This window comes from Schistocerca americana, chromosome 3 (genome assembly GCF_021461395.2).
Source record: "Schistocerca americana isolate TAMUIC-IGC-003095 chromosome 3, iqSchAmer2.1, whole genome shotgun sequence".
NCBI lineage: Eukaryota > Metazoa > Arthropoda > Insecta > Orthoptera > Acrididae > Schistocerca > Schistocerca americana.
Genome location: NC_060121.1, coordinates 196,305,067 through 196,320,422, shown reverse-complemented (window position 1 = coordinate 196,320,422; position 15,356 = coordinate 196,305,067).

Genomic DNA, 15,356 nt, shown 5'->3' with positions numbered 1-15,356 from the left:
TTTCGTTTCTTTTACTATTCGCTCAGAGTATAGACTGAATAACATCGGGGATAAGCAACAACCCTGTTCCACTCCCTTCGCAACCACTGCTTCCCTTTCATGCCCCGCGACTGTTGTAACTGCCGGCTTGTTTCTGTACAGGTTGTAAATATCGTTTCAGTCCCTGTATTTTACCCATGCTACCTTCAGAATTTCAACTTTGTCAAAAGCTTTCTACAAATCAACATATTTTTAAAACATAGGTCAGTCTTTCCTTAACGTATCTTCTGAGAGAAGCCGTGGGGTCAGTATTGTGTCGCATGATCCTTTATATCTCCGGAATCCGAAATGATCTTCTCGGATTCAGGCCTCTACCAATTCTTCCATTCCTCTGTATATAATTCAAGATACTATTTTCATCTCTGTCAGCGCCTTATTTCATTGGAATTGGTATTATTATATGTCTGAGAGGATTTCGCATGTTTCGTACATGTTCCTCATCAGATGGAAGATAAAATCTCGTCTACTCGGGGGCCTCGTTTCGACTTAGGTCATCTAGTGCTCTATCAAATTCTTATCGCAGTATCATATTGCCTATCTACTCTTCATTTACGCTCTCTTCAATTTCTATGATATTATCCTCAATCTAATCTCCTTGTGTAGACTCTTGGTATACTCCGTCCTTTACACTGCATAACTTTCACAAAAATACCTTACGAATTAGACACAATGAAACTGAATTTGTTAAGCAGCAAAATATGTAGACTACGATCTTAATTTAGCATAGAATGTACAGTAATGAGAACAACATGTTTACTGCGCTCATAAACACAGTTACAATGCAATAATACTCATTGATTCACAATTTCTACTTCTACATTCTTTCACAAAGACATTTTGCTTCAACATACTTTGGAAGTAGTGATGACTGTGAAATGATCAGTAAACGTCAATTCGATCATTACTTTATCTTGTAACATTGATACCGTCAGGTTTCCATAGAAGCACTAATAACACACAAAATTTGTTATTAATGCACGTAATGTACTCTGAAATTTTAAATAACTACGAAGTCATAATGAATTTATCTTGGAGAGTCATATAGAACTTCTCAATACTGGATATCTGATCAAGCAGCAATATAGTACAGAAGCGTCTTAAGAAACTATAACAATAAAATCCAATTTCAACTTCTTGTTAGAGAAACTGCTAATTTTCAACCTGCAATCTGATCATATTATACTAACACACTGTAACACTTCCATTACTAGTTGATTACAAAGAATATGATAAATAGACTAATACACTACGTCTCTGAATCTCTAAATAGCTTGTGAAATTACATAACATGATTCCAAATGGAGCGAAACTGGAGTGTAATAGACTAACACAATTATTTAGTCATACAGAGCACAATTATAATGTTTAAGTATCTACTACTGAAAGTCAAATGTAGCATAGTTAAATTATGATTACTAATAAATAGTTCTGTGTCTTAGTTCTATGTTTAGTTTCGTCATTTATGGGTTTAGTAAACGTTCGAAAATCTACAATAAAGGTTTCGTCATACTCAATGTTGTTTCATAGCACCCAGAATATAATGAAACGGGTGAGTGATATTTGCTGTCTTGGAGTTACATGTCCACTTTGGGAGGTTATGTTCTTAATTTCATTCCAGATTTTCAAATTTTTTTGGAAACAGTAGGCAGCATTCCCGTTCCGATTCTGATCCCTAGTTTTACTCTTTGCCTTGTTGAGTTCCTTTATTCCTCGAAATGTTTGCAGAACATCATTTCTACATTGTACAAAATGGTGTCTGAAAAATTGTCAATTTAAATTTAACTGTAACGCCATTAACAATTACAGATGATCATCCTAGCTCAGCCGTGTGTGACCTTTACCATTCGAAAATTTGTGAAATAAAAACATCATAGTCATTCCAAACTGTAAACTCAGATTATGTGGTGGACTGGCTTAAGTCAGTGTGGTGCTTATGTTCTCGGTAACACTCTTCTACCGTGCGTACATTTTCCCAAATGCATGCTTTCCCGCCTCAGCAAGTGATTTTGTATACCCCTAGTTTTAGAAGGCCTAGATCACAAAACCTAGCAGTGTGGACGTCTTAGGGGGTTGACGGAATATACTTGGAACTTTGTGTCAGTCAAAGATTGCGCTGAATTATCTGGATGTATTGCCGAAAAAGAGGAGGCACGATTCTGATTCGTGATCCTTTTTTCTTCCTACTGTATTCTAGGTACAGCCTAGCAGTGCACTCGTCTTACCAACCTTCTGCTGTTCAATATTGCTAATAACTGATAAACGCGGGAACCATCACGTAATCTGCTTGAGAGATCATACATGCAAGTTGATGACGCAAATGATACGCAGATGAATAGTATCGGCAATTTAAGGATTGTCACATGACAGTTTCCATTTACTAAATATGAAGGCACAAGCACACGTTTTGCTTTCCATAGGGTTCGTCGGCCTAGAAAAAGCGTTTGACAATGTGAACTGATGCAAGTTATGTAAAACACAAATATACAAAAAAATGAAAGATGGGTGACGAGCATGGAAGACCAAGAATGACGTACTTGGATTGAAAGAGGCATAAGACGAGAATGCAGTTTCTCTCCTGTACTGCTTTATAGGTATGTCGAAGAAGAATGCTAGTAAATGAAAGATTTATTAGTGGGATTAAAACTTAGGGGGAATAGTTACCTATGATGAGCGTCATTGAAATCAGGTGAGAGTTAAGAAAACTGTAGGATCTGAGATGAATTGATGGAAGTGTTGCTGTTTTGGAAAGAAAATAGCGGAAGGTGGACAAAGCAAGGAAGTCACGAAGAACGCGGCTTCAGACAGCAGTCACCGTCTGTAGATGTCAGCAGATAGGTCCTAATTTTAGAAAGAAATATCAGAAAATGTACGTCTGGAGCACGTCATAGCATGGTAGTGAGTTACAGAATGCGCGAGATCTGGAATGAAAAGGATCTTAGCTTTCAAGGTGTCATATTCCAGACGAATGTTGTAAATGTTGTATACTTGTAATGGTGCTTACTCTTTTTATTTAACCTAACGTGTTGATATTCAATCGTAATTTTTCCTGGGAATATGGCTATATCTGTATTATAACAAGTTCAAAAAATGGCTCTAAGCACTATGGAACTTAACATTTGAGGTCATCAGTCCCCTAGACTTAGAATTACTTAAACCTGACTAACCTAATAACATCACACACATCCATGCCCGAGGCAGCATTCGAACCTGCGACCGTAGCAGCAGCGCGGTTCCGGACTGAAGCGCCTAGAACAGCTCGGCCACAGCGGCCGTCTGTAACACGTATAAATGTAGATAGCACTACTCAAGCATAAGCAAAACATAAACTCGGGGATATATTTTTACCGAATTTCCGCATTTCACTGCAAAAATCAGTAACTTGCCACTCGAAAGTTATGGACAGTTAATTTTCAACTTATATTATTATAAGGTCCACTGTAAGGAAGATTATTACGAGGGTTCGAACTTCAGTAGTGGCAACCATTTATTTACAGCTCGTACAAAATAGATACGTGTTTCAAAGTTTTACTGACCTTCAGAGTAGTCACCAGCATTGTGTATAGCCCGTTGCCAGCGATGTGGATGGCGTAGGACACTCTTAGCAGTGCCAGAGTGCCAGTTGTGTTGACTGTTCGAGTGGCGCGGTCTATTGCCGTACGAATTTGTAGCAGTTCTGAAGCGAATGCCTTGTTTCCTTCAGTTTACAAATTGAGTTGAACTCACGAGGGCTTAAGTCAGGGGAGTGTAGTAGGTGGTATAGCACTTAGCAGCCCCATCAGTCAAACAATCCACTGTACGAGCTTGATCTTTGTCCTCCAAAATGATGGTGAGGTCCTGCAGAAAGTGTCATCACTTCTGTCTCTAAACTGGTCGTAGGTTGTGTTCCAAAAATGAACAACATAGAGACACGTTAAATTACAGAGGTATTGCTGAAAAAGAAACAAAGAAATTTATAGTTTTAACGTTATTTTTCACCACAACTTCATCAGTTCACTGGCACCTCGTAGTAACCTACGCTGTTATCGCGTCCTTGTGTATGAATCAAATTGATCAGCACTCTTGTCATTGAATTTTTTTTTAATGAAATTTGTGGTAAATTCCTATGAAACCAAACTGCTGAGGTGATCGGACCCTAGGCTTATACACTACTTAATACAACTTACGCTAAGGACAACGCACACACCCTTGCGCCAGGGAGGACTCCAACCTCCTACGGAGGGGGCGGGGGAAGAGGGCGGGGAGGGGGGGGGGGCGCTGCGCGAACCATGAGAAGGCGCCCAGACCGCGTAGCTACCCTGCGTGGATGTCACTGAATACTAATGGCAGCAAAGAAAGAACAGTGCCGAAGCAAATGACATTTAACTTGTGAAAAGAAAAACATGGCAAATATATGCTCATATACAGTGAATACAAAACAGCAGCACATGTGTGTTTGTTAGAAATTCGGTATTTAATTTGGTAGTAAGCTGAGTTCTATCATAGCAGTAAACACCGTTAATGAAATATTTTGAATATGAATGTTTAATCAGGATGGTGATATGGTAGATTCTCAGATCGTTTAAGGACCAGGTAAGGAATCTCACATGAGTAATACGATTCCAGTTCAAAATTATTTGAAGAACTTCAGTTAAATGGTATGTTAACGCGAACTGTGATTACGGGTCTCGTCCTTTTACAAAAGTAAAGAATTCTAAGTACTGCTGGATGCGATGATGCGTCGCAGACAGCAATACGTTATATCCGTCGCCAACATTTACTTGTAGCATATGCAACCCGTCCGTCCATAGATACGGTTGCCAACACCAACGATATTATAATGTAGCAACATTATTGCAACCTTTGCTCTTCTGTGGAGCTCAAAGACTGAGCAATTCCACCAGTTTTCATAGTAAAACTTTGGCGCGATTGAAGACCGCCATACAGCTAACTCCGTTCATGTACCAACGTCAGGCTCCCTATCAGCACACTATGCGCTCGGCGCTCCTTGCCTACTTCTACTCTGTGCTCAGAGATTAATTATATAATGCAGAACTGACGTATGTAACCTACACAAGGTACCAGTGACTAAAATATATTCAAATTTTAATTTTTCAAAGTATACACTTCTGAAATATGAAATACTTCATAAGAATATTTAAAATTAATAATAATAACTTTATTACAAAAAGAAAAACTGAAACTATTATTTAATCCGTAGGAAGTGCATAGCACTGCGTATCTTTGCGTTATAAACCAATAAAAAATGAGGAGGTTCTCCACGAGATTGGTACGAAAAGGTGTGTGTTCCAAAGCAAATAGAAGACCTGACCAGATAATCACATGTTCAGATTTCAGGGAACAACATCCACGGTACTAGGATCTTTTCGAGCAAAACCTGTATTGGATAACGTAATTAGAGTTACGAGAGGCGTTCAACAATTAATAAAACCAAAATGTAAACTTTCACGGCCGGAAATATCATGTCCATTATAATTATCTGGGTTGTCATGCCGTGGTCGGTTGATGAATTCTGAGGTGATTCCCAACGTTTCGTCTCCGACTGCGGGAGACATCTTCAAGGGGGTCCGTAGCTTGATGGAAGGTCCAACACACACACTGGCTCGCTACTGACTGCCGCTAAATTCCGTGTCCGCGCTCCCCCGCGCCGCGGCGTTACGTCATGTGTTTTGAAAACGTCAGTGCAATTGGCCGCTGTCCGTCGCCGTCGATCACCGTTGCCATCACCCAGTAGCGGACGAGTGGTACACATCTTCTTTAACACCGGCATCCATATACCGTTTAATTTGACGCCCTCCTCCTTTCGGTTGAAATTATTTGGGTGTTTAGCGATTTCGATTGCCTCCCTGCAGAGCCTTTCGTAGTATCCGCTCGTGGCCGCTAGTACTTGCGTCTCCTCAAAACGAATATTGTGGTTCCCTGGCTGGAAAGCATGCTCCGCAACAGCTGATCGTTCCGTTTCTCCTCTTCTACAATATCCCTTGTGCTCTTCCAAACGTTTAGAAACAGTTCTTTTGGGGGTACCCACATAAACATGTAACGGAAAGAATAGGGAGGATCTTGACGAAGCGGAATATTACCGTAATTTACAAGCCCACCAGGAAGATACAGGAATACCTTAGGCCTGCCAAGGACGCTCGCAAACCATTGGAAAAATCTGGAGTGCATAGGATCCCATGCAGCTGTGGTGATGTTTATGTGGGTACCACCAAAAGAACTGTTTCTAAACGTTTGGAAGAGCAGAAGGGAAATTGTAGAAGAGGAGAAACGGAACGATCAGCTGTTGCGGAGCATGCTTTCCAGCCAGGGCACCACAATATTCGTTTCGAGGAGACGCAAGTACTAGCGGCCACGAGCGGGTACTACGAAAGGCTCTACAGGGAGGCAATCGAAATCGCTAAACACCCAAATAATTTCAACCGAAAGGAGGGGGGCGTCAAATTAAACGGTATATGGATGCCTGTGTTAAAGAAGATGTGTACCACTCGTCCGCTACTGGGTGATGGCAACGGCGATCGACGGCGATGGACAGCGGCCAATTGCACTGACGTTTTCAAAACACGTGACGTCACGCCGCGGCGCGGGGGCGCGCGGACACGGAATTTAGCGGCAGTCAGTAGCGAGCCAGTGTGTGTGTTGGACCTTCCATCAAGCTACGGACCCCCTTGAAGATGTCTCCCGCAGTCGGAGACGAAACGTTGGGAATCACCTCAGAATTCATCAACCGACCACGGCATAACAGCCCGGATAGTTATAATGGACATGATATTTCCGGCCGTGAAAGTTTACATTATAGTATCTGATGTGTTGGTAAATGTGCCAACACCTTGTAGATACAGGGGGCCGAAATGCAAGCTAACTAACGCAGACGGGCGTGAATTCTGGAACAGGATAAGTAGTAAATTCTAATAAGAAAAGTATGCAGCTCCTCGAATACTTAACTTTATTCCATCCTTGTGGTACATCGCTCTTGATAATACAAATAAGACTATCTTCAGATACGGTTAATGGCGCCTTGCTAGGTCGTAGCCATGGACTTAGCTGAAGGCTATTCTGTCTCTCGGCAAATGAGAGAAAGGCTTCGTCAGTGTAGTCGCTAGCAAAGTCGTCGTACAAGTGGGGCGAGTGCTAGTCCGTATCTCGCGACCTGCCTTGTGGTGGCGCTCGGTCTGCGATCAGACAGTGGCGACACGCGGGTCCGACATGTACTTAATGGACCGCGGCCGATTTAAGCTACCACCTAGAAGTGTAGTGTCTGGCGGTGACACCACATTCCTCCCCCGCAAATCGGCGAACGGTCGTGTTATAAGGCTTCCGCCCGCCGTGGGGAGGACCCCATGTTGACGTATGCGATGAGGTGGGGAGCCTAACAACAGGCGAGGCTGTGCCACCCGCACCCGGCCATATGGTCCGAGGGGAGCTAGGAAACGCCTGAAAACCTAGTCCAGGGTGCACGTCAACATGCGGTGTATGCGCCCGTGAAGAGACAGGAGGGGCCGAAGGGTCAACCTCCATTGCGTCGGGGTAGCCGACGCGCGAAGACACCATGTGGTCCGGAGCGGGCAAGAGTTCCATGGCGGAGGACAGCTGGTCTCGGGAAGCGATCGGCGGCGCGTGACCCAGGGAGGCGCTTGGCGGCTGCAGCGAAGCGGCGAATGCGGGTGGCGCCGGCTGGAGAACAGGCGGCGGCGGCGGTGGCGGCTGCGGCTGCGGCGGCGCGTCGCCATGGGGCAAAATGGAAGGCATCGTCGGTAACACCTGGGGATGAGGTGAGCCAGTAGATGGGTCACAAGGGCGCTGACCGGACGGCACCTTCGCTGAAAGCAGACGGGGAGCGGCAGAACCCGTGCGACGACAGAGGCGCAGCTGATTGAGATGCCGACGCACCTCACCAGAGGCCCCCAAAACCAAATACATCGCGCGGCCGGGGCAGCGAAGAATGCGCCCTGCGAGCCAACGCCGTGAACCTCGATAGTTGCGATAAAATACAACGTCGCCTGGAGCAAAAACAGGATTCTGCCGCTGCACACGAACCTGATGCGGCGGATGCAGCAAAGACATCAAGGTTCGATGAGGACGACCGTGGAGCAACTCAGCCGGCGAGCGACCATCTCGGGGCTGAGAGCGATACGATGACAAAAAGAGCAACAACGCGTCCTCCCGAGAATGCGACTCATTCAACTTCAACATCTGTGACTTGAAAGTCCGGACCAATCGTTCAGCGGCACCGTTTGAATGAGGCGAAAACGGCGCGGATGTCAGATGTTGAATACCATTGGCCTGGCAGAATGACTGAAATTCCGCGGACATGAATTGTGGGCCATTGTCGGAAACAATAGTCTGCGGAAGACCTTCAATGCAAAAGATAGCAGACAACGCTTGGATGGTGGCAGATGACGTCGTGGAAGACATCCGGACAACAAAAGGAAAATTACTGAAGGCATCTACCGGAACCAACCATCGAGCATTCCAGAATGGACCAGCAAAATCGATGTGCAAGCGTTGCCAAGGGGAAGTGGCGTTTGGCCATGCAAAGACTTTCCGCGGCGGTGCGGATTGTTGTTCGGCACACGCCATGCAAGATGAACACATATTCGTAATCGCAGCATCGATTCCGAACCAAGTACAGTGCTGACGAGCAAGTTGTTTCGTTCGCACTATACCCCAATGTCCTTGGTGAAGAAGCCGTAAAACAGAGGACTGTGGGACCACGACCCTGGACTGGTCATTATCAGAACGCAACAACAAAACACCACGTCGAACAAAAAGTCTCTCCGTATGAGCAAAAAATCGGCGAACCAACGGATCCTCGATCCGAGACTTTGTCAAAGGCCATTGCGTAGCAACAAAACGCAAGACGGTAGCAAGGACAGGGTCAGCAGCTGTGGCTGTAGCTACATGACGAAAATCAATCGGAAACGATTCGACCACTTCATCGGTTTCCGAATCAATGAACATGCAAGCAAGTTCGGAAGAATCGAATGCTTTATCCTCAGCAACAGGCAAACGGGACAACTCATCAGCGTTGCCGTGCTTAGCAGTGGACCGATACAAGATATCGTAGCGGTACTGCGAGAGGAAAATAGACCAGCGAATGAATTTCTGCGCTGTACGCGGAGGTAAAGGCTTGTGCGGATGAAAAAGCGACGTCAAAGGTTTGTGGTCTGTGATGATGGTAAAGGGACGACCATACAAGAAATCATGGAACTTAGTAACACCAAACACGAGAGCCAAAGCTTCTTTCTCTATCTGCGAGTAATTTCTTTGCGCAGACGAGAGCAATTTGGACGCAAAGGCAATAGGGCGATCATGCGACCCATCTTTGTGCGCAAGCACAGCACCGATCCCGAAATCCGATGCATCTACCATCAACAAAAGGGGTTTCTAGGGATCGAATGGCGTAAGGCAAGTATTAGAAAGCAACGCCGATTTCAACTGGCGAACAGCGTGTTCGCATTCCGTCGTCCAGAGAAACGGAACACCTGTACGGCGTAAGCGATGAAGCGGAGCCGAAAGGGAAGAGGCATTGCGCACATTCACTCACACCTTGTGATGCTAAATTGTGTAATGTTCTTGCGACCTCATCACGCAATGCGTGAGGAACATTGCGCGCTCGGAAAACTGTCGGTTGCGCGTTTACTTTCAGTTCCAAATGTGCGTCATAGTTCGTAGCGCAACCAAGGCCCGGTGCAAAAATGTCTGCAAATTCTGCACACAGACGAGAAACACTGTCTGAAGGCACAGTCTGGTTCACTGATAGGACCTGATTTACAATAGACATGTGAAACAACTGAAATAAATCTAAACCAAACAAGTTCACTGCAGTAGAAGAACGAAGAACGTAAAATGACACTAGTTTTGTTTGTCCCTTGTATGTTGCAAGAAGAGTGCACTGTCCTAACACAGGGATAAGCTGTCCTGAATAACTTTTTAACTGAACATTTGCGGCACGCAACGGAGGTTTGCCCAGTTGTTTGTACGTGTCGTGATTGAGCAATGAAACTGCAGCTCCGGTATCGAGCTGGAATGGTATGACCTTGCCATTAAAGTACAAATCTACAAAAAGTTTATCGTCCTGCTGACGACAAGAGCGACTGTCTCGTGCAATTTGAACTGATACAGGCACAGCATCACTTGCTAATTAACGCGATTTCCGGCGACGTCGACGCACACATTTGTGGGACGAACACAGTCACTGTTAGAAAGAGTGGCACTGGACGAAGTGGAATTAACTACATGAATGTCCATGGGCGAATGTTCACGAGCGTGAGCATTCGTGGTTCGATTCCGGCGCGAAGCAAAGGACCTGGAACGATTAAGAGTGTCTGATCTGAGCTTTTTCTGGCAAACATTTTGAACATGTCCTTTCTTATTACAGAAAAAGCAAATAGCTTGGCGTGACGGGCAGTTTGCACACGAATGTCTAGTAGCACACCGCGGGCATGATTTCACTGCATTTGTGTGCTGGCGCGGCACACCTGGTGTAGAGCGTGACGGCAACTGCGTTGACGTGTGCGAGGGCAGTCTACCGGGCCACGCAGCGCGCTTGGCGGGCCGGTTAATGTTACACACGGCTGGCGAAGGTTCAAATGATTCCTGAGCAAAGTCAAGTGTGTCTTGTCTATCCAATACGTCTATCACTTGTTGAAGGGAGGGATTGACTAGTTTCAATATCTGTTCCCGTATGCGAACATCAGAAACGTTCTGTGCAATTGCATCACGCACCATAGTATCTGAATAAGGAAGGCCACAGTCACATTCAAATGCACAATCTTTTGTAAGGCCTTGAAAAGTTGCAACCCACTCCCTATTAGTTTCACCGGCCGTACGTTTTGTACGAAAGAAAGTACACCTTTTTGCAACTACATTAACTGTTTCTTTGAAATAGGCGTCCAATGCCGACAAAATTTCCTCGTAGGACAGAGTTGCTACGTCGCGTCGGGGTAACAATTTCACTATCACACGGTATGTTTGCACGCCGACACAAGACAATAAGCGAGACTGCCGCTCGTTACCTTGAATTCTGTAGGCGGCGAGATGAAATCCAAACTGGCGTGACCATTCCGTCCAGGATTCGTGCGCTGCATCAAACTTGCGGAACGGCGGTGCAACTCCATGTTGTGGCTGCGGTAGCGGTGAAGCGGTGGCTGCCGCATCGGTTTGAATGGCACGTTGACCCTGGATGAGCTGTCCAAGGGCATCCAATAACGGCTGCGTCTGCTGATTCTGCAAGCGATAAAATTCGGACAGTACATCTGGCGATTGTGGCGAAGCCATGACACAAGTAAATGTAAGCAATTAGAAAGAACAACACCCTTTCCGTTGCCACGTCGCCAATGATGTGTTGGTAAATGTGCCAACACCTTGTATATAGAGGAGGCCGAAATGCAAGCTATCTAACGCAGACGGGCGTGAATTCTGGAACAGGATAAGTAGTAAATTCTAATAAGAAAAGTATGTAGCTCCTCGAATACTTAACTTTATTCCATCCTTGTGGTACATCGCTCTTGATAATACAAATAAGACCATCTTCAGATACGGTTAATGGCGCCTTGCTAGGTCGTAGCCATGGACTTAGCTGAAGGCTATTCTGTCTCTCGGCAAACGAGAGAAAGGCTTCGTCAGTGTAGTCGCTAGCAAAGTCGTCGTACAACTGGGGCGAGTGCTAGTCCATATCTCGAGACCTGCCTTGTGGTGGCGCTCGGTCTGCGATCACACAGTGGCGACACGCGGGTCCGACATGTACTAAATGGACCGCGGCCGATTTAAGCTACCACCTAGCAAGTGTGGTGTCTGGCGGTGACACCACAGTATCAGACGCCTCTACAGGGAGGAGATGTCAAGAGAAGTGCGACGCCTGGAGGGACTCCAGAAGAAGAGAGTGCAGCTTTTGCGTTCCCTCACATTCCTGTCTCGTTGCAGAGCCGTCGGCGTTATACCGAAGTTTCTGAAGATATAGCGACTTTTCTATTCGGGAAAGGCACAACGCATTTTCAAACGGACTGAGGAGGCCTTACTACGAGAGCGCATTCAGCAGACCCGACGGGACTTGGCAAGCTCAAACTGTAAGTTAATGTCTCTCCATATTACGATGAGTAATAAATTATGCAGCGGTGACTGGGATAAAATTGATAGACTACTGCATGATAGTATGGGGAAGCGTATGTTGACGACGTCTAGTAGACAGAAGAAGAAGTTTGATAATTTGCTACCTAATCAGACTGTTCGGCATTTAGATGTTTCCCGGACCGTTATCAATTTGTCCAAACGTCCGTTATCTGACGATGAGACATCTGTGCTTGCCAATCGAGGAAATTTTGCTGTTAGTCCGCGTTTTGTGCCCACGGAAGAAATTATAGCTTATGTAGAAGCAGGAATTCGCAGTGTAGATTCCGTAACAGCTGAAGAAATCCGTGTAGAAACAGTGAGAATATTAGCCAATGCAAAACCGCCGAAAAGTAATATAACTGTGTGTGAGAGAAGAGCTTTAAAACTCCTGAATGACGACGATAGTATTTTGGTTCTCCCAGCTGACAAAGGAAGCGCAACGGTGGTTATGGATGTGGCCGACTATCAGAGAAAAATTACGGATCTACTGGATCCGCAAGCATATAGGAAGCTGAATAAGGACCCTACTAACAACGTTCTCAGAACTGTGTCGCGGTTAATAAAAAAGTCCTTCACTGAAGAGAGTGTACAGAAAGGTCTCCGCAGTTCGGTTGCGCTACCACCGAGGCTTTATGGATTGCCCAAGATTCATAAAGAAAATGTTCCGTTAAGACCGATACTAAGTGCCATTGGTTCGCCCACCTAGTCGTTAGCCAAGTTTTTGACTACGCTGTTAAAATCACATGTGGGCCGTTCGGACTCGTATATAAAGAATTCGACACATTTCATCAGCAGATTGAATAGCATAGTGGTCCAGCCGGAAGACATATTGGTCAGCTTCGATGTGGTATCGCTGTTTACCATGGTTCCACTTAATGATGTATTGGAACAGCTGGATCGAATTTTCCCTGCCGATATTTTAGAGCTGTTTAAGTGTTGTTTGACGACCACATACTTCAAGCGGAATGAACAGTTTTATGAGCAAACGGATGGCGTGGCTATGGGAAGCCCCCTAAGTCCCGTAACTGCAAACTTCTTTATGGAGAAATTCGAAGAACAGGCCTTAGGTACTACCAGCAAGAAACCAAATGTATGGTTCCGATACGTGGATGACACGTTTGTGTTGTGGAGACATGGTAGGGAGGAACTAAGCCGGTTCCACGAACATCTGAACAGTATAAACTCAAGAATTCAGTTTACTATGGAGGAGGTAGACGGCAAACTACATTTCCTCGATGTGCTTGTGTTTAGAAACGGAAATGGTAGTTTGGGCCACTCAGTGTACCGCAAACCCACGCACACGGACCGTTATTTGCACCGGGATTCGAACCACCACCCACAACAGAAGCGGGGTGTTATCAAGACGTTAGCGGACAGAGCCAGAAATATTTGTGAACCTGAGTTGCTCGACGCTGAGATGGAACATCTCCACAATGCACTAACGAAGAACGGATATTCGTCCGCCGAAATAAAACGTGCGTTGAGGCAGCCACGCAGAAATCATACTGACGTACAGGCTACCGTAAAATCTAAGGTTTTCCTGCCGTTTGCTAAAAATGTAACGGAAAGAATAGGGAGGATCTTGACGAAGCGGAATATTACCGTAATTTACAAGCCCACCAGGAAGATACAGGAATACCTTAGGCCTGCCAAGGACGCTCGCAAACCATTGCAAAAATCTAGAGTGTATAGGATCCCATGCAGCTGTGGTGATGTTTATGTGGGTACCACCAAAAGAACTGTTTCTAAACGTTTGGAAGAGCAGAAGGGAAATTGTAGAAGAGGAGAAACGGAACGATCAGCTGTTGCGGAGCATGCTTTCCAGCCAGGGCACCACAATATTCGTTTCGAGGAGACGCAAGTACTAGCGGCCACGAGCGGGTACTACGAAAGGCTCTACAGGGAGGCAATCGAAATCGCTAAACACCCAAATAATTTCAACCGAAAGGAGGAGGGTGTCAAATTAAACGGTATATGGATGCCGGTGTTAAAGAAGATGTGTACCACTCGTCCGCTACTGGGTGATGGCAACGGCGATCGACGGCGACGGACAGCGGCCAATAGCACTGACGTTTTCAAAACACGTGACGTCACGTCGCGGCGCGGGGGCGCGCGGACACGGAATTTAGCGGCAGTCAGTAGCGAGCCAGTGTGTGTGTTGGACCTTCCATCAAGCTACGGACCCCCTTGAAGATGTCTCCCGCAGTCGGAGACGAAACGTTGGGAATCACCTCAGAATTCATCAACCGACCACGGCATAACAGCCCGGATAATTATAATGGACATGAAATTAATAAAACCATTTTTTGTGAAAAAAATGATGGTTCTATTCAGGATTTCAATACACCATGCCATTCGTCACGCTTTTGGCTATGAAATCCCTTTTTTGTGACGTCCTTACAGCACCCTCTGCTGGTGCACGTCGGAGCCAACATCGTATTGCATCAATACCCCTCATCCCTCACCTCTTTCCCCCTCCCCCGACGTCCATTTACTATTTCCCGCGGAGTGCATTCTTCATTGAACTACTCAGATGGACGTCGGATGGTGTGCAATCCGGGCTTGTCGGAATTGATGAAGAAGAGTCAAATGAAGTTTTGTGAGCTACTATTAGGTGCGCAGAGTTGAGTGAGGCCTTGCGTTGTCACGTGGAAAGTAAGACTTGTTTGAATTTTAGCAGCGATTAACATAACGAAGGAGACATAGATATACGCAGCCGACCGGCACAGGGGTGGTGGGACACGTTTGAGCTATCTTGTTACGATGATGAGAGGTACCTCGCGCAGTGACTCATCGTGCTTTTGTTCACCGCCAAGTCTGCGCAGATATTCTCCAGTGAATATCTTAGTCGAGTGGTTTTCCGTCCAAAGAATCTCAATGATAGCTCTCTAATTAGAACGCACCTTCGTTACAGACGCCAGTTTGAAGGTAACGCATAGCGCCGCTACCTACTGGAATTTTACGAAAGTTTATGGCTGAAAAGAGAATATTCCACGATGTTCCACAACAAATTCAGCCCTTTTCTTAACAAATATTGGTAAAGAAAGACATTGTACAATACTTATTAAACTCCCTTCGGATATTCAAAAAATTACTGAGGATGCTGGCTGTTAAGTGCTGCTCCGAAACGAAGTTGTTAGCACAGGAGGGAATGAGGGCCACGGATATATCAAACCAGTCTGAAGACTCCTGATCCAAATAACAACTATACC